Genomic DNA, 25493 nt, shown 5'->3' on the forward strand with positions numbered 1-25493 from the left:
ATTATGTGTAAAAGAAAGGCATTCAAAAAGAGATTCCAAGAGTGTGACAGAGTGTCAGACTCTCATGGCAATCTGTCTAAGGGGTTCTCCCTTTGAAGAGAAAGACATCTTCATTCATTCTCTAGCTTACTCCTATACAAGGCTTAAATTAAACAATCAGTGCTGATATGACAAACTCTAGGTTAAGTGAAGCAAAGGTAGGGAAATGCGCTTACTTCAGACTTCAATTGTAAGAAAAAGCTTCTTAGAAGAATACAGTCTTTACTGCGACCTAAAGAATGCACAAGAATTAGTAGTGAAGTTGAGAAACAGAGGAAGATGGGGCAGAGTGAATTAGGCAGTGAGAAGAGCTTGTGAATAAATCAGGAGGCTGTGAAAATGTTGCCCATTGAAGGAATTAGAACAAATGTATAACGTCTACATGTAGAAAAGGAGAAAAGAAACATTGTAAAACATGTATGAGACTGTAGAGTCAGGGCAAGGCCCAAACAAGGATCTTGTAAACAAATAATAAGATAATAGATTTTAACCCAACCATATTGACAATTACATTAAATGTAAGTGGTCTAAATATATGAACTAAAAAGTAGAATTGTCATATTGTATAAAAAAGTAGAACTTAAGTATAGCTGTCTACAAGAAACCTATTTAAATATAAACACACAGGTAGGTTAAAAGCAAAGAGATGGGAAAAGAAAAAGATATTTCATGCTGGAATGGCTATATTAATAGCAGAAAGTGTAAATCTCAAATCAAAAAATATTACCAGGGAAGGGGAAGGACATTATATGATGATAAAGAAGTGAATTAATCAAGACAATATAATAAGCCTAAATGTGTACATGTTTAATAGCAGAGCCTAAAAACACAGGAAGCAAAAACCGACAGAATTTAAAGAAGAAATAGACTAGACTACAATTATAGTTGGATATTTCAACACTTCTTTTTCAATAAGAACACAAAACTAAAGACAGATCAGTTAGAATGCAGAACTAAGGATGTAGAAGACTTGGATAATTTTATCAATAAACTTGACCTCATTGGCAATTCTAGCACCCCATGCAAGAGCAGAATATATATTCTTTTCATGTGTACCTGGATCATTCACCAAAATAGATCATATTCTGAACTAAAAGATACCTAAACAAATTTAAAAGGATGGAAAACACACCAAAGTATTCTCTGAACACAAAAGTATTAAGTTAGAAATCACAGAAAGATACCTGGACATACCCCAAATATTTAGAAATTAAACAACATACTTTAAAATAATCCAAGGATTAAAGAGGAATTCACAAGGAAAACTGGAAAATGTTTTGAATGGAATGAAAATGAAAACACAACATATTAAAATTTGTGCAATGTAGCTAATGGAATGTTTAAGGGGAAATTTATACCTTCAAATACTTATACTAAGAAAGAAAGAAAGATCTCAAATCATTAATCCATGCTTCCTTTATAAGACACTGGGAAATAAATAGTAAATTAAACCCAAGCAGAAAGAAATAATAAAGATATAATTATCAATGACATACAAAAGAGAAAAATAAAATTCATAAAATCAAACAACCCTGTTTCTTAGAAAAATATCAATAAATTTGATAAATCTCTAGCCAGACTGATCAAGAAAAAGAGAAGACATATCAGAAATAAAAGAGAAAACATAACTATAGATTCTACAAACATTAAAAAATAAGGGGACATTAAAAAGACAATAAAGGAATGTCAATTAATCTAACAAGTTAGATAAAAGTACTAATTCCTGGAAAACACAAATACCAAAACTCACTCAAGAAGAACTATACAGTTGGACTATCCCTCCATCTATTAAAGAAATCTAATCCATTAAAGAATTATTTAAAACTATCCCTCATACACACAAAGACACAAACCCAGAGATCAGGCAATTTTACTTGGTAATTTCTAGCAAACATTTGAAGATAAAAAGCCCTTTAAAAATAGCAAATCGAATTCAGCCATATATAAAAAAGATAATATGTCATGACTAACTGAGGTTAGTCCCAAAAAGGCAATGTCAGTTTGACACTGGAAAATTAATCAACTTAATTTAGTATACCAACAAACTAAAAAAGTAAAACCATGAGATTATCTAAAAAATGCAGAAAAATACTGCCAAAAGTCAGCATTTAATCCTGAAAAAAATCCTCAGCAAACTAAGAATAGAAGGGAATTTCCTAAAGCTAATAAAGAACATTTTAGAAAACCCTAAATTTAACATCATACTTAATGGTGAAAGAATGAATGTTTTCTTCCTAATATCTGAAATGAAGCAAGGATGCCGGCTGGCAATCATACAATTCAGTGGTGTATTAGAAGTCCTAGACAATGCAATAAGGTAAGTAAAAGGAATAGCAGGCACACAAATGGAAAAGGAAATAGTAAAGCTGTTTCTTTGCAGATGACATGATTTTCTACATAGAAAATCTTAAAAGAATCTACAAAAAAAAACTATTAAAATTAATAATGAGTTTGGAACTATCACAAGATAAAGGATCGATTTACAAAAATTAATTGTATTTCAGTATTCAGTGGCCCTAAACAGTTGGAAATTAAAAGGAAAAAATACCATTAACAATTGCATCAAAAAAATGAAAAAATGCAAATTTAACAAAATATTTCACCACAAAATACTGCTGAGAGAAGCTAAAGAGAAACTAAATGAACAAAGAGATATTACCATGTTTATAGATTAGAAGACACAAGACTAAAACTATCAATTCTCCCCATATTTATCCATTGACTCAACCCAATTCCAATCAAGACCTAGCTAGGGGTTTTTGTTTGTTTATTTTAGAAATTGAAAAGTTGATTCTAAAATTTATATGGAAATGCAAAAAGCCTAGAACAGTCACAGCATGTTCGGAAAAGAAGTACATATTATTGTAGAATTCACACTAGTTTGTTTTAACCCTTACTATAAAACCACAATAATCAAGACATTGTGGGGTTGGCATAGGGATAGCCATATACATCAACAGAAAAGAACAGAGTCAATAAACAGAGCCACATATATACACTCAGGTGATTTGCAACAAAACAGCCAAGGCAATATAATGAGGGCAAGGAAAGTGCTGGAACAATTAGGTATCTATCTTAAAAAAAAAATTAAAAAACAACCAACTTTAGCCCTTGCCTCATACTACAGTAAATAAAAGTCAAAATATAAAACCCAACAAAACAAACCTGAAAGTGCGACACAGACCTACATGTAAGTGCTCAAGCATAAAACTTCTAGAAGGAAACAAGAAAATCTTTGTGATGTTGACTTGGGCAAAGATTTCTTAAATATGACATCAGAAGCATAATCCATAAAAGAACAAAACTAAATAAACTGAACATCATCAAAATTAAAAACATCTGCTCTTCAAAAAAAACATCCTTAAGAAGAGGAAAGGGCAAGCTATATTCTGGAAAGAAGTACTTGTAAAACGCATATATGATAAAAGAATTGTATCCAGAATGTATTTTTTAAAATCTCACCATTCTTGCAATTTAATACCAACACAAACAACCCAATTAAAATTGGGCAAAAAAAATTGAACAGTCACTTCGCCAAAGTAGTTATACAAATGGCCAAGAAGCAAATGAAAAAATGCTCAACATCAGTAGTCATCAGGGAACTCCTAATGCAAAATCAAACCACAATAAGATACCCAATAGAAAGTTTAAAATTAAGGAGCCTGACTATACCAAGTGTTGGGATGTGGAGTAATTGGAACTTTCACTGATTTCTGGTGGGAATGTGTAGCAGTGTCGCACCTTTGAAAAGTCTGTCAATTTCTCATCAAAAAAAAAAAAACCATCTATCATACAGTCTACCAGTACAGTACACTCCCAGGTGTTTAACCAAGAGAAATAAAAACACATGTCTGCAAAAAAGATGTGTACATAAATGTTCATAGCATCTTTACTCATGGTAGCTTCAAACTGGAAATAAAAGTCCAAAAACTGATTAGCAGATAAGCAAATTACAAAATGTTCATACTAAGAAATTTTATTTTCTTACAATAAAAAGGAAAAAAATGTCTTGCTAGAACTGGTTTAAGTGTGCTACACTGAAAAAGGTATCATTTTGAAAATATTGCAAGTGTCACCTTCAGCATGAAAGCAACAAATTGGCAACATTTTCCAAATAATAACCTTCTCAAGTGTAGTCCACTCAAATCAGTGCTAGGAAAAAAAAAAGAAACAGATGAATGTGTTAGCATATATATTTTAGTCATTTTATTAACATTTGTTTCAGTCACTCATTATTGTGACTTAATAAAATGTAATAGGTTAATAATTTGTATAGCAAAGATAAATCACATAAGATGGAATGATAAAAGATACTACTCCTCCAACTTTCCCCCCTCTCAGGAAAAAACCTCAATGAGGGAGTCTGTAAATGTAAGCGAAACCTTTAATTAACTTGGGAAATTAAAAGCAACTTTTATAAGGCAATCCGAGGAACGAGACACACCCAGGTGAGTACATAAGCACTTGGTAAAAAAAAGAACAGGAAGCTATCTCAGGCACGTCACTAACTAGGCATTTCTACGCAGTTCAAATGAAGCCAAAAGTAAAACCTGTTAGTGCTGTTAACTAGATAAACAATATAGTCAAAGCAGCCTAGGCTTTAATTCTACATTTTGTTATGTCTTTATTTAAATTGCAATACCTATTGATTATAGAACAGGCCTAAGCATAGCTATGAAAAGACAGCCATTCTCTGGAGAGCCTGCCGCCCTGACCCAGTGTGGTTGAGCTGCAGATCTAAATGCTGGTCATTAAAGGTCCCAGCTGCCATGTTTCTTTGGGTATCCTGGTCAGTTGGCAGTATTCTTCCAAGTAGCTTTTCAAGAATTTTCTGGAATCTCAGCAAGAGAAATTCTTTTACACATACACAAAATTATCGGACGCTTGGATTTTAGTACCCACAATATGGACTTTAAAGTGCATATGCACAGCCGGGGGTACCTTTTGGATTCCCAGACGAATCAGTTAAAGATAAGCAAAGTAATGGTGAAAGACTCAGGAATACAGGACAAAATATAGGGAGTATTTTAAAAACTCAAATTTGTCCTCCAAAGATTTGGCTCCCGTGATGGTGGGAAGAGACAGCTAAATGAAAAGATACTTCAAAAAATAATACTGAAGAAAAAACAAATGCTAAGTGCAGTCAAATATAACACTTACTGTGTACCTGGTGCTAAGTACATATTAGCTAATTTAATCCTCACATCGACCCTATGAGATAGGTGGTGTTATTTTGGTCCTGATTTTAAACATGAAGAGGTATAGAAGGTTAAGTAAATTGCCCAAATTCCCGCTGCTAGTAAATGGCAGAGGCAGAACTCAAACTCAGGCAGTTAGTTTATTTCTAGAATCTATTTTCTTAATCATTGAGCTAAACTGCCCAGCCAAATTTTATATCTCAATTAAATAAATAATATATTTACCAAATGACCACTTTTGGATGGCTCTGTTTCTTTGTGAAATTTGCCTTAAGAATTAAGAAACCTCATAGAATTAAAAAAAAAAAAAGTGCAGCTTAATTTATTCTGATAAATTTTAGTGACTTGCAACTGTAGCGTGTATTTATTCTTGCCGGCCACCCTTCTCTTTCATTTTATTAATTTCCTACAGGAAATTGCAAGTTAATAGAAAAAGCAGCACTGGAACTGCCTCACATCCTATAGTTATTAATTAAAGCGAAGTCTGGTTCAGTAACTTTGGATACTAAAAATATAGAGTTAAACAAAGCTGACTGCCTCTTGAAATGAAATTTCAACTTCAATAGTCTGTCTAAAAAATTTATGCATTAAAATCCACATCTTCCCTTAAAGAAATTCTCCACAAAATTTTTAGTGAATAAAGCAACTTAATATCTGACCGTTCCTCTCTAAGACTTCAGAAGTGAAAGGAATCTGAGAAACACTGCAAAAAACTACTCAAGTTTAAATAAGTTTCTTTTAAAGGCAGTTAGTCACATCATTCTACTATCTCCCCATCTCCAGGTTATTACCCACAATCAATAAAGCAAGAAGCTGGATAAACTATCTTATTAATTTTATATAATGGTTAGTAAACTTTAAAATACTGTACTATAAAACTTTTAAATGTTTCTGATGGTTTGAGATCACACTGGATAATCTATCGTTTTATGTGGCATAAAGTGTGAGGTAAGTGGGTATCATGCTGGGAAAATGCACATAATTCCTGAATGTGAAAATCCATTGCATTGTAGATTTTTCTTACATAATAATAAGGTTATTACTGGGATGGTTTTTAGAATCTAGGTCCGTAAAAGTCAGTTACTGACAAACATGCTGGCTACGTCTTCAAACCACAGACTACCTGTGTGTTCAAGTATCATGCCCCCATCCTGCGGCTGAAGAAAACAGGATCCTGTCAAGTTGAAGTTGCTTCTTGGTCCTGTCTTAGTGCACAGAACTAAACTCCCCGGGACTCTCAACACGCCTTTAGCAAAGTAGAGGCAAGGAGGTGAGGCTGCAGTGGAGTGAAATAGATGGAAAGAAATAGTAAGTAGTAAATGTTTGATTTAGAACAACTAGAGCATGAGTGGTAGGAATTTCTGAATTCTCTAACTGCTGTTTTATGTATTTACAAAAATTACAGAATCTTAAATGGTGAACAGAGAAAGAGAGAGAGAATGGACCCGTGGAAGGAGATAACCACAAGATAGAAAGAGAAGAGATAATCATGACATTGTTAAAAAAAATAATGCAGCATCTTGAAACCAACACAATTTTCTTCTACAGGAGAGTGAAGATTCTAAGAACAACCTCAGGATGTGCTCTTCTGGGATTGGCAGAACTTCCTATAGTCAAGGGAACAGGATGGACTAACAGGATTGCCGATACAGCCACAATGGGTTTGGTGGTGAAAAGCAAAGAAGCATCCTTTTCTGCCATTAGTTGGGAGGTGGGGAATGTTTGGATGTGGGATGTGTACCCCCTCGAAAAATACCCCAATATTTTCACATATTTTCCAGTGGGCATACAGCGCTGAACTCCATCTTTGCCCACTCAACACACACGTATAACACATACACAGTCTGCAAATTATTGTTTTGATTTAACCTATACTTGGTTGGACTAACCTATAAACTAAACTACAGTTGCACTAATCTTTAAAATAAATTGATGTACATTCCCAAGGAGTTGCAGAAGGTACTTGGCACATTCAACAGTATTTTCAAGTTGACTCCCTTGTAAATTAATGTGTTCCCACTTGAGGGATGCGTAGCACGGAGGAAACCTACCTCCACTACATAATGTCATAACAAACGATGATGGCTTTCATCGTAAGGTTCCTGTACCTTTGCTGTTTGTGGTATGCATGGATTCAAGTATTTTGCATGTCCTGGGAAGATGTCAGCCAAATGGACAATCTAGATAAGTAGGTTTGAAAAGCGGCGTATAAAAGGAGTTAAGAGCCCTCCCTACCTAGGGAGTAGGAGACACAACTAGAATCAAATCCTGGACATGTTTTAGTTGTGGGTCTCGGACAAGCTCTTTAGCCTGCGTTCTGGTCCTTTCTAAAGTAATACTACAATGGTTCTTGTAAGAATTTTAGAAGCTAATTATGTGGCACGCTGTCTCGGTCATTTCAGGCTGCTGTAAGAGAATGCCACAGACTGGAAGACTTAAACAACAGGTAATGATTTCTCACACTTCTGGAGGCTGGGAGTCAGGGTGCCGGCATGCTCGGATTCTGGTGAGGACCCTCTTCCTGGCGCAGTTTCTCCCTCTGTCTGAAGACAGAGAGCATCTCTCATGTCTCTTCTCTTAAGGACGCTAATCCCATTCACTCCACCCTCCCGAAGGCTCCACCTTCGAATAGCATCGCACTGGGGATTAAGGCTTCAGCATATGGATTTGGGCAGGGGGCACAAGCATTGGGTGCATAAAACATGTTCACCACAGTACCTGGCAAATAGTAAAAACAAATTAAGAGTCACCTATATGAACCTGACACATCCATTTAAAGTGCACATCAATTTTACTTATCAAATATATATATTTCATAGTTCGTACCTATCTCCTGATATTTATACTTATTGGCAAGGCCCTGACCCTAAGGATCAAGGAGATGTTCATAACTAGAGAAAAACACATGATATAAAACTGGAATAAATGACTATTTATATGACAATGTACACCTGTTCTGACTTTGCTCTTGGACAAGTCTATTTATATGTTAGCAATTATGGTTACTAGTTCCACAAAAGGGGAACAAATATATGGAGTACAGACTGGAAATCTCATTAGTATCCAATCTGTAATAAAGACCATGCTTAATAAGAAAGGTATACAAAAAGCCCATTCATTTAAACTGTAAAACAAAAACAAAAACAAAAACAAAACACTAGGACAAAAAATTATGCCAGAGTAAAACCCTTTCCATATTTCAGTGGAAGGTATACATGATGGGAAACTAGAAAGGCTGTGATTCTGTTTGCTCTCATTAACACTTTACATAGTGATGTTTTATCTGCAAGGTCGTGTAAAATCATAAACGTAGGATATGTAAAAATGTAGTCCTTGCTCCTGTTTCAGCAATGGGTTAATTTACTTCTTTCTTTAATGACTGTTGGTAGATTCGTGTCATTGCAATATATTATAGCCCTCAGGAAAAGAATGATGCACCATTTAAAAATATTAACATATAAATTTCATTGTAAGAGGATTAGGACCAAAGTAATCCTGCCAAATTAATTTAGGTAAGTATACTAGGTAAATAAATCAGCATCCTTTTACTTCTAGAAAGCACTCTAAGCAATTTTGAGTCATTAAAAATACTCTTAGCTGCAACATTTTGCCTTTTAGTGCGGTCTTAATGGCCGCATGACAGCATTCCTACTGCTGCTGCTTGGCTTTTATGTCCTGATAGCTGCAACATTTTTGAAAACTTCACAGAAAACTAAAATCAGGAGTAGTTTTTGAACAAGTCGTCTAAAATTGTTAAATCAAAAATGACATATATCTCTTGTAAATTCTGATTGCATGCATTCCCTTTGCCAAGCATTCAGTGGTAGAGAAGCTCTTCCTAAGAGGACACATGAAAGAGGTAACGGATTGTAAAGGTACAAGGAATCCCTGGATGGCGTTCCGGAAAAGTTTTAGCGGTCTTCTGATTTGCTGATTTATGAACTAGCCTTACAGGCTTGTGACTTAATTTCTCTTATGTCTACAAATGTCTCATATGGATGAATGTCATTATGTTTCATATCTATTTAGATTAAAGGCCAAGTCCCACAAGGCAAGAGACAGTCAATTATTCTCATCTTATACTGTTATTATGAAATATTGCTGTTTTAAAAATGTACTTCTGAAGAACAAGAATTGTTCACTAACATATTTTAAAGCGAATTTCTGGTGTCAGAATGCCAGGGAGAAAATAACGTAATCTCAAAATAAAACTTCAAATGAATTGTTTTCATAGTGGTTTTGTATTTTGTAAGTTTTCTCTGACAAAAATGACTAATTCTTTTTTCCACTTCTGTGCTTACTACTGTAAGTTCTGACAGTTGGCATACTTTCTCTTCAAAGAAAAATATGATGAACTTACAAATTCTATAGGATAAAGATAAGAGGCTTCTCTTCCCTGGGCAGAATTAGACCTTTAGTTTAACGTCCTAAGCCTGAGAGGAAATGGTTTCAATCACTTCCATGTTGAATGGTGGCTCCCTCAAAATACCAACAAAATAGGCTTCTTTAAAGCCTGATAATAAGCTGAGTTCATTGCTTACCACGAGGGAGACAGTTTCCTTGGCAGTTTTAGTAGTCTTTTAGAAGAGGGAGGGCAAAGTTGGGTTATTTATGGAGGTTTTTTTGGGAGGGAGTTGAGAGTGGATGTTCTGGTTTAAGGCAGGTCTCTCACTGGGGCAGGGCCTGACTGAGATTGGCTAAGGATTACAATACAATAATTTATGATTGGTGGACACGCAAGTTGAAGGTTTCAAAGTGGATCTTGGAGATTAAGCAGTGGTCTGATGCTATCTATTGAAAGTTGAGTAGTTTAATATTCCTTTAAATGGATCTCCCAAAAGTTCCTGAAAGGAAAATGAGAGTTATTTGCAATTTGTATCTTTCTGAGCTAGAGTTTCTTGGAATAGTAAAATCATGTTGGTGGGGATGGTAGAACGGTAAATTCATGTTAATGAAGACAAGTGAAAAGTTAGAATCACAGTAATGGAGACACTAAGCTGTGTGGGCGTAGATCATCTGTGTTCTTAGCCAATACAGCCCATGAACAATAACTCCTATCCACAAGTCAAATGACTAAAGCGTTCAGAAAGTGAACAGTGATTAACTACATATTTGCATTACAAAGATAATAATATTCCAACACCTTGATTGCAAATAAAGGGGAGAATGGTTTATTAAACACAAGTGGAAGCATAACAATTCACTGAAATTTCAGAACCTGCTGCACCAAAATTCTACTTCTCCTTTCCTCTTACTGATTTTTGCTCTCTTTCTCTCCGTATTTGCTTCCCCCAAGGCAAAGTACCCTCCCCACCTTAAGGTTTTCCAAGTGGCCATGAAGATCATAGCTCCTAGAGGGCTCATATTTCCTGAAGGTCAAAACAGGCAATCATCTGAAGTCAGACAAGACAAAAGGTTAGCTAGCCTACTATTACCAGAGGTCCAGGGCCCAACTGACGGAAAATACTGGGCATTAAAGCAAGAGAGGAAGGGCTCACCCTTACCAGAGATAAGGGGCAGACTAGGAACAGATGGATGGGCAAGCCTTGGGTTCAGGTGCAGAAGATGACCAGAAACATGAAAAGTCTACTGTCTCCATCAAGAGCTTGAACATGGGGATATGAACCTGCCTCTGACATGGGGCTGGTTGGGCAAAAGGCCTTTCATTTGCATAGTCAAAGAAAATAAAAAGTCATTATCTCAGTCAGCTCAATTGCTTTAACAAAATGCTACAGACTGGGGGGCTTAAACAACAGACATTTATTTCTCTGGGGAAACCTGAGATCAGGCTGCCATCATGGCCGGGTGCTGGTGAGGACCATCTTCCTAGCTTGCACAAGGCTGCCTTCTTCCTGAAGCCCCACGTGGATTGTGAGGTGTGTAGCTCTCAGCTCTCTGGTCTCTCCTTATAAGGGCATTAATTCCATCATGGGGACCCCATCCTCATGACCTCATCTAAACCTAGTTACTTGCCAAAGGCCACACCTACTAATAATGTCACACTAGGGGTTAGGGCTTCACACCTTCTGGAAACACAAACATTTAGACCACAGGAGTCTTGGTAGGGGGTCTCTGGTATGGGAGATAAGCAAGAAGGGAACAAAAATAATGGGCAAAGTTAGAAGCTTCTTTTTCCTGGGCAGAATCGACCTCTGGGGCTAAGAAAACAGAGATGGCAACATACTTCGTGTCTTTTTCTCCTATTTCAAAAATGCCTGTCTCCACCTTTCTGTTTCTTCCTCCACTGTTTTTTCCTGACCTCGTTTCTTTCTTTATAAGTGGGATTCTGAAGAGTATGGCCTGAGAGTCAAGCTTGAATCTGGTTCTTACTTAGGCCAGTTTGCCCGTTACTTAGCTGTACAACCTTGGGCCAGGGACTTCTCATAGCAACAGGTTTGTTACCAACAGAATAAAAATATCAGCACGTTCCACTGCAGGTTACGATAAGGACTGGAGATAAAGCATGTAAACTGGCACAGTATCCGGCACATAGTAAGATCTTAGAAAATGGTATAGAAGTAGAAACCTGCCATAATGCAATCAGTGGGGTCTATTATAGATTGAATGTTTGTGTCTTCCCCTGCAATTTTTATGCTGAAATCCTAACTCCCAGTGTGATGGCATTAGGTGCCAGGAGGTGAGGATTTTGCTAGGTGATTAGGATATAACGGGAGAGCCCTCACGAATGGGATGAGTGCCTTTATAAAAGGGACCCAGAGAGCTGATGGAGCCAGAAAACAAGGAAGTGCTCAAAGAATATGAAGACTTATCCAGAGGACACAGATATCATCTTAAAGAGGCTCTTAATACCCAGATCCTGAACAATTTAAGCACCAAAATATTAATAGTAATAAAATATTATTCAATGAGTAAAATAGGAAACTGTGTTATAAAAATAAGTAAATCACACACTGAAAGCTTGGTGAAGAATGCGAAATTTATGTAGTTTCATCACACCTTCCAAATAGTCTTCATTAATTATAAAAAGAAAAAGAGTAATTTTTTGGAGAAGCCCTGCACACCTCAGCTGAATCAAATGACTAAATGAACATCACCAGGAATGGGACAAGCTGAAATTCTGCACATCTTGATTGGACGCGATGAGAAGGACATAGGATTATTTCTGTAATATGCCTGCTAAAGAGTATATCACCTGAACGAAATCATAAGGAAAGATGGAAAAATCCAAATTGAGGGACATTCTAAAATCCATTATAAAATAATTCTTCAGAAGTTTCAAGCTCATAAAAGTCAAGGGAAGACTGAGAAACTATTCCAGATGGAGAGAGATTAAACACTATGTATGGCTCTCAACTGGATTTTTTGCTGTAACTTTGCCACAAATGATTGAGACAAATGATGAAATTTGAAAGGAGCTTGAGGATTAGATGGTAGTAACAGATGAATGTTAATTTCACCATTTTGATGGCTATACTGTAGTTATTGAGAAAAGTGTTCTTATTTTTAGGAAATATACACTGAAGTACTGGAAGATAAGGGGGTTTCAGGTAGTAGCTTACTCTCAAATGGTACAAGAAGAAGACTGACAAATTTTCTGTAAATTTGTGATTTTTTTTTAAAAAAGGATAATGTGTTGTTAGGTCTGAGCTTTCTTGCAATCCAGAGTAGTGACCACCAATCCCCAGTCCCAGTGGTCTACCTTTTTCAGGACTGCTTCAAAAAGTGTTTGATGCCTACTTGCCCAGTTGTTCAACATTGGCTTGAAGCCAATATTATAAGCGATCTCATAATGATGCTTTTGTTGATCATTGATAAAGCTTTGTTTCTAAATAGCTTTCTTGAGATACAATTCACATACGGTAACATCCACCCCTTTAAAGTGCATGTGCATAGCTCAGTTTTAATTATATTCAAAGATGTGCAATCATCATTACAATCTAATTTTAGAACATTTTTATCAACTCCCCCCTAAATTTCATACCCAGCAGCAGTCCTTCTTCACTTCTATCCTTATTAATTTTATTTTTAGAACTTATTTCATGTTCTATGGGCTCAGGAGGTAGTGACACATAAGAGGAGGTCAGCAGATACTTGATGAATGAATGAACTGCCAACTAATTATTATTACAGCTATTTACGACTGGCATCTTTATGGTTGCTCCGCATTGGCTACTTTCTGTATTTTAATTTTTTTTTTTAAAAGTGCTCTTCATGCGTCTTGTGCTAAAATAAATGAAGCTTTCAGCTTCTTGAACATCATCTTATAAAATCAATGGTAGTAGTATTATCTTTACTGTGGGCTAGTAAACTACGGATGATAAGCTACCATTATATCAGTATGTTTTGGAAAGTGTTGAGGTCACTTTTACATAGATGATAATAATCAACACAGTTGAACTTACAGCCTTTGCCATGGTGGCAACCTACCATCAATTTCCATGATGATAGACTAAATAAAAGTCTTCAAGTGCAGGATAACTTTATTATACGATTAAGCTGGAGATAAATACATAAAAGACATTTCTTCCAACATAACCTTATGATGAAAAAGTAGTAGGAGCACAGATTGTGCATGACCATAAATTACTTTTTTATAAACTATATTTTTTATTGAAGACTGTCACCAAGACCTTCTTTTCAAGAGCAATCCAATCACACCACCCCCAAATGATCAAATTATTATTTTGTGGTAATGGTGAAAAGATGACTGAGTCTCCACTCTAAAGTATCTACCCCCAGTTTTAGTACATATATGGATATAATCATTTATATAATTGTATTCTTCCAAAAGCTACTTATTTTTAAATGTTTAGCAGTAATAAGTCTCTCAAAGAACTGATTTAATTTGCCTCAGAAAATAGGTACTATCTCCAGAAAGAATGCTTTGTTATAAAATAAATCTCTCAAACTGAAAATAGATACTTCAATTATATTTTTTGAGGTACGATTTGTGTGTTTTAGCTGATTTAAACTTCAGTTTATTAAGCAGAGGATATAATCTCAAACATCACTTAAAAATCTGTCCTTTGAATGAGAAAGAAATGGAAAAATACTAACGCTATTAAAGAGAACTAAACCAAAATATTGCATTTTTTTCTTACAGAACTTTAAGTATTTCTTCTTTACCAAAGCTATTCCTAGACTACGTATGAGTAATCTATTGCTCCACAAATTTTGTTTCTAGTAAAATGCAGCCAAAGTAGAGAAAAGGCAAAAACACTGATAAACGCAACAGAAGTTAATTCAGATGTATACTGTTACACTGCCTGCATGCTGCTTTGGAGAGGTAAAGTGGTAACATTCTAAACAGAAGATTTTGATGCTACACCTAATATATGTTGATAGTGTGGTGATTGCTGAGTCTAAGAACTCATTTCAGGGGCCAGTGACACAGTGATTGCAGCTATTGTAGAACTCAGATTATGGATGAATGATACATCTAATTCTAACAACAGAAAAAGAAAATGAGTAGGGCCCCCTGGACTCCATAGTGTACAAAAGAAAGGTGGACATTGTTCAACTGAAAACTCCGAAGAAGAGAATAATAGGAAACTTCAACTAGATGACGAGGAAGGACACTTGCGAATAGGCAGAAGTCCCGATGACAAAGTTTCATTTGTATAACCTCTGATTACACATTCTGATTGTATATGAAATGATTGGGCACATTATCAAAACAAAATGAGATCATCTGTGAAGCAGTATGCTTGCTAGAATCTTTGGAATCAATCGAAATGGAAGTTGTGGCTTGCTCGTGTGATAGCCCTAAGCAAAGCAAAGTCACTCTGAGGACTGGAGCAGAGAACAGAGAATCTGGCTGTCAAGACAAGCCTGAGCTTTCCTGCTACTAGAACGGGTAACTGTCAGAAACTCTGTAACCACTGAAGTTTGGTTCGGGAATGAAAGAAATAAGAGAAATGATCTTCCATTTGCCCAGTAGGTATTTTGGGTTCTGAGGGGTGAATTATTTTCAGGAAAATTAGATTACCTTGGGCAGTTGATTCTGACCTAAGTCGAAAGTGAAGATTGTCCTGTTATGTTAAGAGAACTGGGAAAGAATCTGAAAATCCAACAAGGGTAAATACCAGAGACTGAATAAATGCCAAGCTGGGGAATAACACTTGGGAGGGGTGGGGGGTTGGGGGTAAAACAGATATAGCTGAGATAGCTGGTCAAGCAAGAGGCAAGTTGTTTGGGCAAAGACTGGGTTTGGGGTACAATAGGTTTAGAAACTCATTTGTACAATGACTGCCAGAGGTCCTGGTCTAGGGATTTAACTGTAATAAATAAGTAAATTATGCATTATGATTAATCTCTGCATACATATATGATAAAACAATAAAGAAGTATAAGGGAGTGATTATCAGAAAGGCTGAGAGAGCAGTGGCCTCTGGGAAGAACACGGGAAGATTCATATTTCTGATCCTGAGTCACCACTCAGGGTAACCACCTGTTTTGTCTACCTAGGTTTTTGCTCCAAACTGTACATACATGTTTTATACACTCTCCTGTATGAATGATACTTTTCACAAGTAAAATGAGAAAAAGCACATGTAAGATGCTCGTGAGTGTTATGGAGAAAGATAAGGCAGGGAGGGGAGGTGACTAGGGGTGTGTGGATGGGGGAGAAGGGGGAAATAGTTTTAAACAGGCAGACTCCTCACCAAAGAGGAGACTTTTGAGCAAAGACTGGAAGAAGCTGCAGGATTAACTATGTGGATCTCTGGGAGGAGAAGACTCGCAGGAAGAAGTAACAGGAAGTTAAGAGGCCTTGAGACAAGAATCTGTCATAAGACATTTTTCTTTAAGTTACCATGGTTACTGGTAGTTGCCTGGCAGATCCTTAGCTCTCACTGATGTCTTTGACTCCTTTGGGTTGCTCGTGTAAACCAGATAGAAAGTGCATTCATTTGGAAGATGGAAGAATAAGAGAAAATGTGTTTGTTCAAACCCCCTAACATTCCTTTCTTTACCACTAATGACATTTCTACATGGAGCATGAAATACATGTGTGGTAAGAAACTGAGAGTAAAGAAAACAGATGCCTTTTAATTTTTTTAAGCTTATGGAAATAAAGTAGAAGACAGAGAATATAGCTAGAAAAGTAAGTGAAATACTAACTTAAAGCATGGAATTTCTAAAAATATATCCAGGCTAGGTCTATCTGAAAGCGACAAATTCAGTTAATTTTTTCTTTAAAGTCAAGCTACAAGTTTTTACGGTGAAATGAGGCAGAGTATTTCCTTTTTCTTCCCTCTTTCTACCCTCACCCCAATTTGCATACTGTACCTCTGGTTGAATGTAAGTTTAATTAAGCTTTTTTTTTTTTTTTTTTTTTTGCCACTGTTTAAGAACAGACAGCTACAACAATCAAAGGAAGCCCTGCAGAAGCACTGGAGATCAGGAAGAAAGATTTAGTATATGCGCCTTTTGATATCTGAAAGGTTGTCACTGTATCAGGATCGGACCCTGTCTGTGGCACTTTTGGGGAACAGAAATAGGACAGGACTGGTGAGCAGAAGTTACAATGAGGGAGTCAATTAAAATAAGGAAGCTCCTTCAAACAATGAAAGCAATTTGGGGGGAAGCAAACAAGGCTGCTTTGGCAGTCACTGGGTTCACCATTGTGTAGAGGCCGGGTGACTGCTTGTCAGGGTGTCCTGCTCTCAGCAGATGACATTTCAGACCACATAGTCTGTGGTCGCAAAATTGCTTTGGAAAACACATAAATACACGCCAACACACAAATAAAATGTGTTTTGGGAAAATGAAAGCAAAAAAAAAAAAAAAAAAAAGCTTAATGGCATGAAAGTATCTTTATTCTCTGGCTAATAATACTGTTTTAAATGACATTTTAAGCAAGGTTGGCTTATTCTTTATCTGTTGTGTAATTAATGCCTTTAATCCTTCTGTATGATACCCTTCAATCATTGCTAATTTGAACATCAACCTCTCGATTGTGTTTTTATTTTTTAAGTATGTTTTCCAGATTTTAATCTTCAGTTGTGCTGCAGCATTTAAACTGCTCAACCATAATAGCAGATTTGTATTTGTTTTCACTTTTATTTTTTCCAGAGTCCTGGACATTTTGCCCTGGTTTACAAGGCAAGAGGTTCTGACTTAAGTAAATGACTAAGACAGGGCAAGAGGAATGATGGGAAAAGAGCACAGGGCAAAGAAATTTTTTAAAAAAGGGAAGAAATGACAAAGGCATTTTCCCCAGTTAAATCTTTCATTCTTCTGGCATACTGGTTCTATTTCTGGAGACTCTGCCCTTACCCTCCTTAGCTCTTCCAGGCACCCTATCTGTGCACAACCCACACAGCTGAACCCTTTTAGCAGCAGGGCTTGGTGTTGTGGGCGGAGCTCCCAAGGGCTATTATCACCAGCTCCATCAAGAACACTATAATTTGTGCTGTGTGCACCCATTCTGAAATGTGTCAGGAGAGGCAGTGATTCAGGCTTTTTCATTTTTCTTGGCAGTACATTTAATATTTTCGGTACCAACTCTCTCAACAAGTTTTATTTTCTTGCTACTTGAGAGTTAAATTGTTTGACTTGCTGTCACATAAAAACAAATTTCTCTATTTCTACCCCTTGTCATTTACGTGGAATCACTGGTTTATGATTGGGTAACAAAGAGCATAATCAGAAGCTTAATCGGGCATAAAACCTGCAGGGATTTCAACAGCAAAACCTGCTAACCACAGGAAGCTTTCTGCTAAAGGTGAATTTGCTGAAACATTTGACCGAAGAGCTGATCAGGTACAGCTGAAAAGCAACCAAAATTAAAATAATGTTCCTCACAGGACCCTTTATTTTACAACATGTGAAAAAATGGATGCTGATAACACACCACCACCAAAAACCACTACTACAGAATGGATTTCACAATATGTTAGTTCCAGAAGTCAAAAAACTTTGAAGATCATAACGCTCCTGACATGCATAGAAGTTCAGGTGTAAGTTTTTGGGCAGGTTATGACCAGCAATAGAGAAACTGCCCCGATTGCAGCCCTTTGCCAGAGGTAGAAAGGATCTGACAGCCCCTGTCAGAGAAGGTTGCTCATAGACCCAGGGAGGTCTAGTTCCTGGTCTGTTTTACAGCCTCTCATTACAACACTGCCAGATGTATTAAGTCTCCTATCACTTTCCAGAGACTGATTTTCTGCCCAGTAGACATTGGTACCATTTTGGTGGGTACAGTTTTCATTCTTGTAATTAGGTGTGGGCACTACTAATTGCTTTTCTAATTACCTGCTTGAGAATGCCAATTATCTCCTTGCCCCAACATAAGCATATGCAATTGGCTAATTAGACCTTCAAGTAGGCAACTAGAAATATAATTAGCCATTTGAGAAAACAATTAGTTGTACCATCAATTTTGCACCCATAAAGGAAGGAAGCTTTGGTTTAATTTGTAATTTATAATATGAAATGAAAACTGAACAGAACTGAGCTTTATAAAGGAATATGAATGTTTACAGAAAGAGGAAATTGAAATTATACTATATTCAAGTGGAGAAGGATGTACTCTTTTTAAAAGACATCAGGGAAATAGTCTCCTAAATCTATAAGGAAGTTCAGAGTTAATTTTGGTAGCCAGATTAGGTATTACTCCCAAGGTCAAAGGAGAGAGATGTTCCCCCAAATTCAGTAACAACTCAGGATGTGCTAACTCCATAGAACTACTGAAAAACATTATTATATATAAATCCAGTATTATGTTTTTGGTAGGGTATGGTGCATCTCACTTTTTCTAAGGGAAAATGTTCTGCATCTGTATTAGTTTCCTATAGTTGCTGTAACAAATAGCCCAAACTTGATGGCTTAAAACAACAGAAAGTTATTCTCTCACAGGTCTGGAGGCCAGAAATCTGAAGTCAGTTTCACTGGATCAAAATCAAGGTGTTGGCAGGGCTCCATTCCCTCAAGACTTTAGGGGAGAATTTGTTCCTTGCCTCTTCCCGCTTCTGGCCTTCCTTGGCTTGAAAGCATCACCCCAATCTTTGCCTCTGTGGTCACACTGCCTTTTCTCTTCTGTTGTCAAATGTCCCTCCTCTTCTGTCTTATAAGGACACTGGTGATTGCTGTTAAGATCCACCCAGACAGCCTAGGATAATCTCATCTCTAGAGCCTTAACCTAATCACATGAAAGGCCCTTTCCCTAAATATGGTATCATTCACAGGTTCTAGAGGAAAGTGGGGATTTTTTTTGGAGGGGGAAGGGTTTTAGCGAACAACAAAGTTTTCAAGAAACAACACTCCAGCTTATTACTAGTATGAAGTGTGATTTCTAAATATACTACCCCCAGGACATGGCTTGCTATAAGACAAGTGAAACATAGCAAGTGTTTTGGTGAGAGAAGGGGATTCCCTAAGACAAAAGGGTATTGTTTCATAGGTTTCAAATGATTACATTGATATATATTTTCTAAGAGTCAATCAAGAATGATATTCTTGGAATTAGCCACGTCGTGGGAAAGGAATTAAAGCTACGCACATCAGCCTGAGGAGCCTGCCTAGGTAAAGCTCCACCACACACTGATGCTGCAAATCTCCAATCCCAGGAGCTTAGAAAGTACAAGGAATTCACAGTCTTCGATATCAGCCTTTTCTTAAAGAATGACCTTCAATTACAAACAAGGTACAAGACTATTGAATACAAAGACACTTTCAAAATCACTAGCAACTTACACATTGACTTTGCCATTGATTGCTATGTTAAAGTAACAAATCCCAGACTGGGTAACCATGGCAGACCATGTGTTAAATATCAATTCACAGAATCATTTAAAGAACCCTTGATATTTTCAACTTGAGCAAGTAATTAACTATGAACAAAAACAAAGATTATTATTTAACCACATCCAGTAGCAGACAGACATATTAATCCAATGAACTAAAAACAATGTTTCTGACCTCACCTTGGCAAAATTCCCATCCTCAGATAAACGTAATGTTCAGATTTCTCAAGATATTACCATCAGTCTATCTGTCAGTTTAAAGGTTTAACATTAAAGAAACACAGTTTGAAAAGAAACAGGAGATTAGAATGCAGACAGTAGGTCAAATGAATAAACCGTCATCATAGCAACTTAATATTAGTATTGTCAACGTATAGAGAGGATGAAGGAGAATCAGGGATCTGTAAGAAACTGTACTGAGATGAATAGCGTCCCTTTAAAACTCATGTCCACCTCAAACCTCAAAAATGTTACCTTATTTAAGAAGGTCTTTTTGGTTGTAATTAGTTAAGATGAGGTCATATTGGATTAGGGTGGACCCTCTAACTCCCTGGAGCCTTCAGAGGGAGCATGGTCCTGCCAACATCTTGATTTCAGACAGCCAGCCTCCAGAACTGTGAGAGAATAAATGTCTTTAGTTTTAAGCAACCCAGTCTATGATAATTGGTTATGGCAGCCTTAGGCAATGGATTTTGGTACCAGGAAGTGAGGTGCTGCTCTAACACACAACTAAGAGTCTGCAAATGACTTTGGTCTTGGGTAGAGGCTCGAATTATTTTTAGGCACATGATAGAAAAAGCCTAGATTTCCTTGAAAAGACTGTTGGTAGGAAGGTAGACATTAAAGGTGACTCTGGTGAGATCAGGAAGTGAGATGCTGTAAAGAAAGCATTTATCGTCTTCGAGAATAACATACACTGTCATCAACAGAATGTTGCTAGAAATGTGAACATTAAAGGTGCTCCTAGTGAGGTCTCAGATGAAAATGAGGAACATGTTATTGGAAACTGGAGGAAAGACAGTCCTTGTTATAAAGTGGCAGAAAACTTAGCTGAATTGTGTTCTACTGTTGGGTGGGAGGCAGAACGTGTAAATAATGGACTTGAAGAATTAGCTGAGGAGATTTCCAAGTAAATGGTGGAAGGTGTGGCTTATTTTCTTTTGCTGCTTATAGTAAAATGTGAGAAGAAAGATTAACTGAGGTACAAACTGTGAAAAACAAAAAGAAACCAGCATGATAAATTGGAAAATTCTCAGCCTATCCAGACAGCAAAAGGTGAGAAAGAATACAAAGGTTGTAACTGGAGCACATTTTGTTGAAGAAATCAGATCTGTAACTCCTTGATCCAATCAAGCAGTCTTGACAAAAAGCCAGCCATCAAGATAGAGCTATCTAGGAAAGATCTGTGGAGACCCTCTCCTTTGATGGTGTGATCTCCCCTGCACCGCATGGGAGGCTAACAAAAGTTCTGAGAATTTTGTACCAATAGAAACACTATCAGCTTGGACCGAAAGGGACAGAGACGGAAAGAAGTGAAGGAAGAATTACCCTGAGGGCAAAGCCACAGCTGCAGAGGCCAGAAAGGATGACCAAGGGTCCAGAAGATAGAGCATTGAGCCAAAGAAGATTGTTCTCAGACCCTGAAGTCTAGCAGAGCTTGCTCAGCTGGGTTTCAGATTTGTTTGGAATAATGGTCTGTTTATTTCTTCATTCTCTCCCTTTCAGAATGGGAATGTCTATTCTATGCCTGTCCCACCACTGTATTTTGGAATTAGAGAACCTGTTTTCTAGTTTCACAGATCTATAGATGGAGATGGATTTTTGCCCTAGGATGGATCATACCCAGAATCTTACCTATACCTGATTTAAAGGATGATATTTAGAACTTTTCCAGTTAATATTTTGATGAGAACTTGGATTTAGAGTTAATACTGGAATAGGTTAAGAAATTTGGGGGTGTTGAGATGGGGTGAATGCATTTTGCACATGAAACGACATGAATCTTGGGGGAACCAGCTGGCAATTGTACTGGGTTACACAGTGTCCCCCCAACTCATGTCCCCCCAAAACCTCAGAATGTGGTCTTACTTGGACAGAGTGTCTTTGCAGATAAAATTCGTTAAGTTAAGATGAGGGCATACTGGATTAGGATGGGCCTCCCTAAGTCCAATGACTGGTATCTTTTTAAGGTCATGTGAAAACACACAGGCATGAAGCCATATGAAGACCAAGGCAGAGATCAGAGTGATGTAACTACAAGTCAAAGAATGCCAAGGATGTGTGGCAACCACCAAAAGATAAAAGAAAGGAATGACATGGGTTCTCTCTCAGAGCCTCCAGAAGGAACCACTTCTTCTGGCTTCCAGAACTGGGAGAGAATACATTTCTGTTGTTTTACCCAGTTTGTGGTAGTTTGTGACGGCAGCCCTAGGACACCAATACAGAACCCATCCTGCAACTCTCTGATTCCTCTGCTCCGTGCACCCTGGGCACCCTAGTCCTCTATGGGACTTCTCACTCTGTATTGACACTAACTCTTTATGTGCTATTTCTCCCACAGTGGTCTATGGATTTGAAGGCAGGGCCCATGTCTCTCCCTGTGTGTATGTCAGGCACAAATAAACATCTCAGCACTCCCAACAGCTAATAGGCATTGTGGGCAGTGGTTATACAGATGGTCTCCTTTAAGTTTCACAGTGCTGAATAAAGGGTACTTTTCCAATTTTACAGAAAAGGAAACTAAGGTTCAGAGAATGTCATCTCTTGCTTTAGCTCACAAAGCAGATAAGTGACAAAGCTAGGTCTTCAACACAGATCTGACTCCAAATCACCTCCTACCTCTCTTTCCCTCCTGTCCAAGCTAAAGACTTCCTTCTTATCACCTGTAAGTAATTCACTTACAAGAATTATGTTAAGAGTAACTGCTCTATGAGCCTAAATAAAATTATATTTGAATGTTAAAACTCCCAGATAACCCAAAGGTTATTTTAATAATATCTACATTTGCAGGTACTTTGCAATTTATGCATATTTTAACATTTAATATCATTTCTGATAGTCAGAACAAACTTAGGAATTATCATCTTATTTTTCTAAATAAACCTGCTGTGGTGAATGGAGGTTAAATAATATTTTCATGGTTATTTAGCTAGTAGTAGTAAAGGACTTGAACCTATACCTCCGTCTCTAAATCTGAGCTCTTTATTAGACCATGATGGAACTCCACATCCCTGTGGATACTGACTAGTCCAATTGAGAACTGTAAACGCATTTATCTTTTCTCTTCATTACATGTTTTCTACGCACACTTAAATGTGTGTTAATGTGTGCGTCTCCACACGTGTGTGTCGAGCATCCTACAGGCAATGGTAAATCCAGAACCCCTAGTTTTTCACCCTGTTCATTAACTACGGATGGAGGTCAACAGCTCATCACCCCCGCTACACAGACATTGGACTTCAGATGTGCACAATTTGTTATAGTTGTTGTTCACTTTTGGGAGAAATATGAATCTATGCTGAACAATACCAACAAGATCACCAAGCACTTTCATACCCTCAAATGTAGTATCTAAGATGTGGAGACTTGCTGTAAGAGGACAAGTCATATCTACTGATTAATAAAACTATCTCCAACAAATACATTTGATCAATTAACATGCCCACCCTCTGCAGAACTTATCACTACTATCCTGTCTATTTTTAAAATAATGTGTCACAGAAAGATTTGCCCCAATTATAATATCCTGGAAACCCTTCTACATGGTTATAATCTTACATTTTTATGACTACTGTTATGTTAAAAGTCACTACTCAAGACATTTCATTGCCACGGGTTATTATTAACTTACAGATTGAAAACATGAAGGTCAGAGAGGTAAAATGATTTTCCCAAAAGGCCTAATAGTGGGATCAGAACATGACGGCCTCCCAATGACAACTTCTCAGCCCTTTGTGCTTTTCCAAGCTCTCTTCCGCTGAAGAGTCATTCTATAGGATGTGCACAGCCGTTTTACAGTTGGTCTTCTATAGTCAGGAAAACAGATTCAGTTACTTAATTAAAAGCTGAGCAGAATCACATGCTGTGACAAGATGACCTCCATAATTAACAAAATGACAAATTGTGATTCTGTCAACATTTCTTCTTCTCACCATTACTCTTTAAACTGGAACAATAATAAATACTAGGCTTAAGATAATGTTAATTGAACCTAAAAGAGTGATCGTTTTCCTGTTTATTCCTTTGATCCAGAATTTAATATGGGTTCTTTAAAAACATTCTTTGATGTGCCTATTATAAGTCTCTAAGGAGCTTGGTTAAATAAACCATGAAGTTGAGATGGTACATCCAGGCTCTGCGGCGCGTGGCTTACTTACACACCACCTGTGTCTGTTAAATTAGTATGAAGGCATGTAAGCCCAGACACTTGCAGACCTTCCACTTTCAAAAGCAAAGTTAATATTAACTCTGTCTTTAGCCCTTTCTTGGTTCATGGATCACCGCTTAGCATAAATATCCCAAATTATCTTAATATATCTATGGACCCACAGATACTGCCATTTAGGGCAGAAAGGCAACAGAATATAAAAAGTGTGGAACCAAAGAATTGCTACTGGCTAACCATAACTATCCAATCTAGCGTTGAACTAGTGGTGAAAGACTATGACTTTTTTTTTATGAAATATGTAACGTACATATACAAAACTATAAAAAAACTTAATTGTACAGCTTGATTTTGATTTTCATGAAGTGAACAGACTCGTAGAATGATCACCCATATTAAGAAACGAAAAAAACACTTTCAGCATCTCAGAATTTTTGCCTAATAATTTTGCCCTCTTCCATCATTTCCTTCTACTACCAAACAGGGTAACCATTATGCTGACTTACGTTACCATAGATTAATTTTATCTGTTACAGAACTTTAATAAGTGGGATACTTCTTTTTCTAAGAATATATTTTGCTATCTTTATTACAATTTTTAATATTCCCTACCTTTTACTTGGGAATAGGGGATATGCAACTTCTAGGATAGCGCCACTTATAAAATTAAGTACTATAACTTTCCCTTTTCCAAATATCTTTCTCCTTTTTTTTTTTTAAATTGAAGTATAGCTGATTTACAATGTTGTGTTAGCTTCAGGTGTACAGCAAAGTGATTCAGCTACATATATATATGTATGATATCCATTCTTTTTCAGATTCTTTTCCATTATAGGTTATTACATGATATCAAATATAATTCCCTGTGCTCTGCAGCAGGTCCTCGTTGGTTATTGAAGTCTGATACTTTCCTAGTGTCTGGCTCCTTCTGCTCAACATTATGTTTATGAGATTCATCCATATGGTTACAAGTTACAACTAAACTAGTTGTAACTTGATTCATTCTGGTATTCCATTATGTGAATAGAATACACTTTATCTATTTTAATCTTTTTGTGTGTGTGAGGCCTTTTAAGTTCTACTCTCTTAGCAAATTTCAATTATACAATACAGCGTTATGAACTATAATCACCATGTTGTACATTAGATTCTCAGGCCTTATTC

At 36.9% G+C, this 25493-nt stretch overlaps 1 protein-coding gene across 2 annotated transcripts in view; it reads right to left on the reverse strand.

Moving 5' to 3' along the window:
- The window catches only part of ATRNL1 (attractin like 1), a 631157-nt gene that overhangs the window by 125396 nt on the left and 480268 nt on the right, over window positions 1-25493 (reverse strand). The gene's annotated exons all lie outside the window — the stretch shown is intronic.

This window comes from Camelus bactrianus, chromosome 11 (genome assembly GCF_048773025.1).
Source record: "Camelus bactrianus isolate YW-2024 breed Bactrian camel chromosome 11, ASM4877302v1, whole genome shotgun sequence".
In the NCBI taxonomy this organism is placed as follows: Eukaryota; Metazoa; Chordata; class Mammalia; order Artiodactyla; family Camelidae; genus Camelus; species Camelus bactrianus.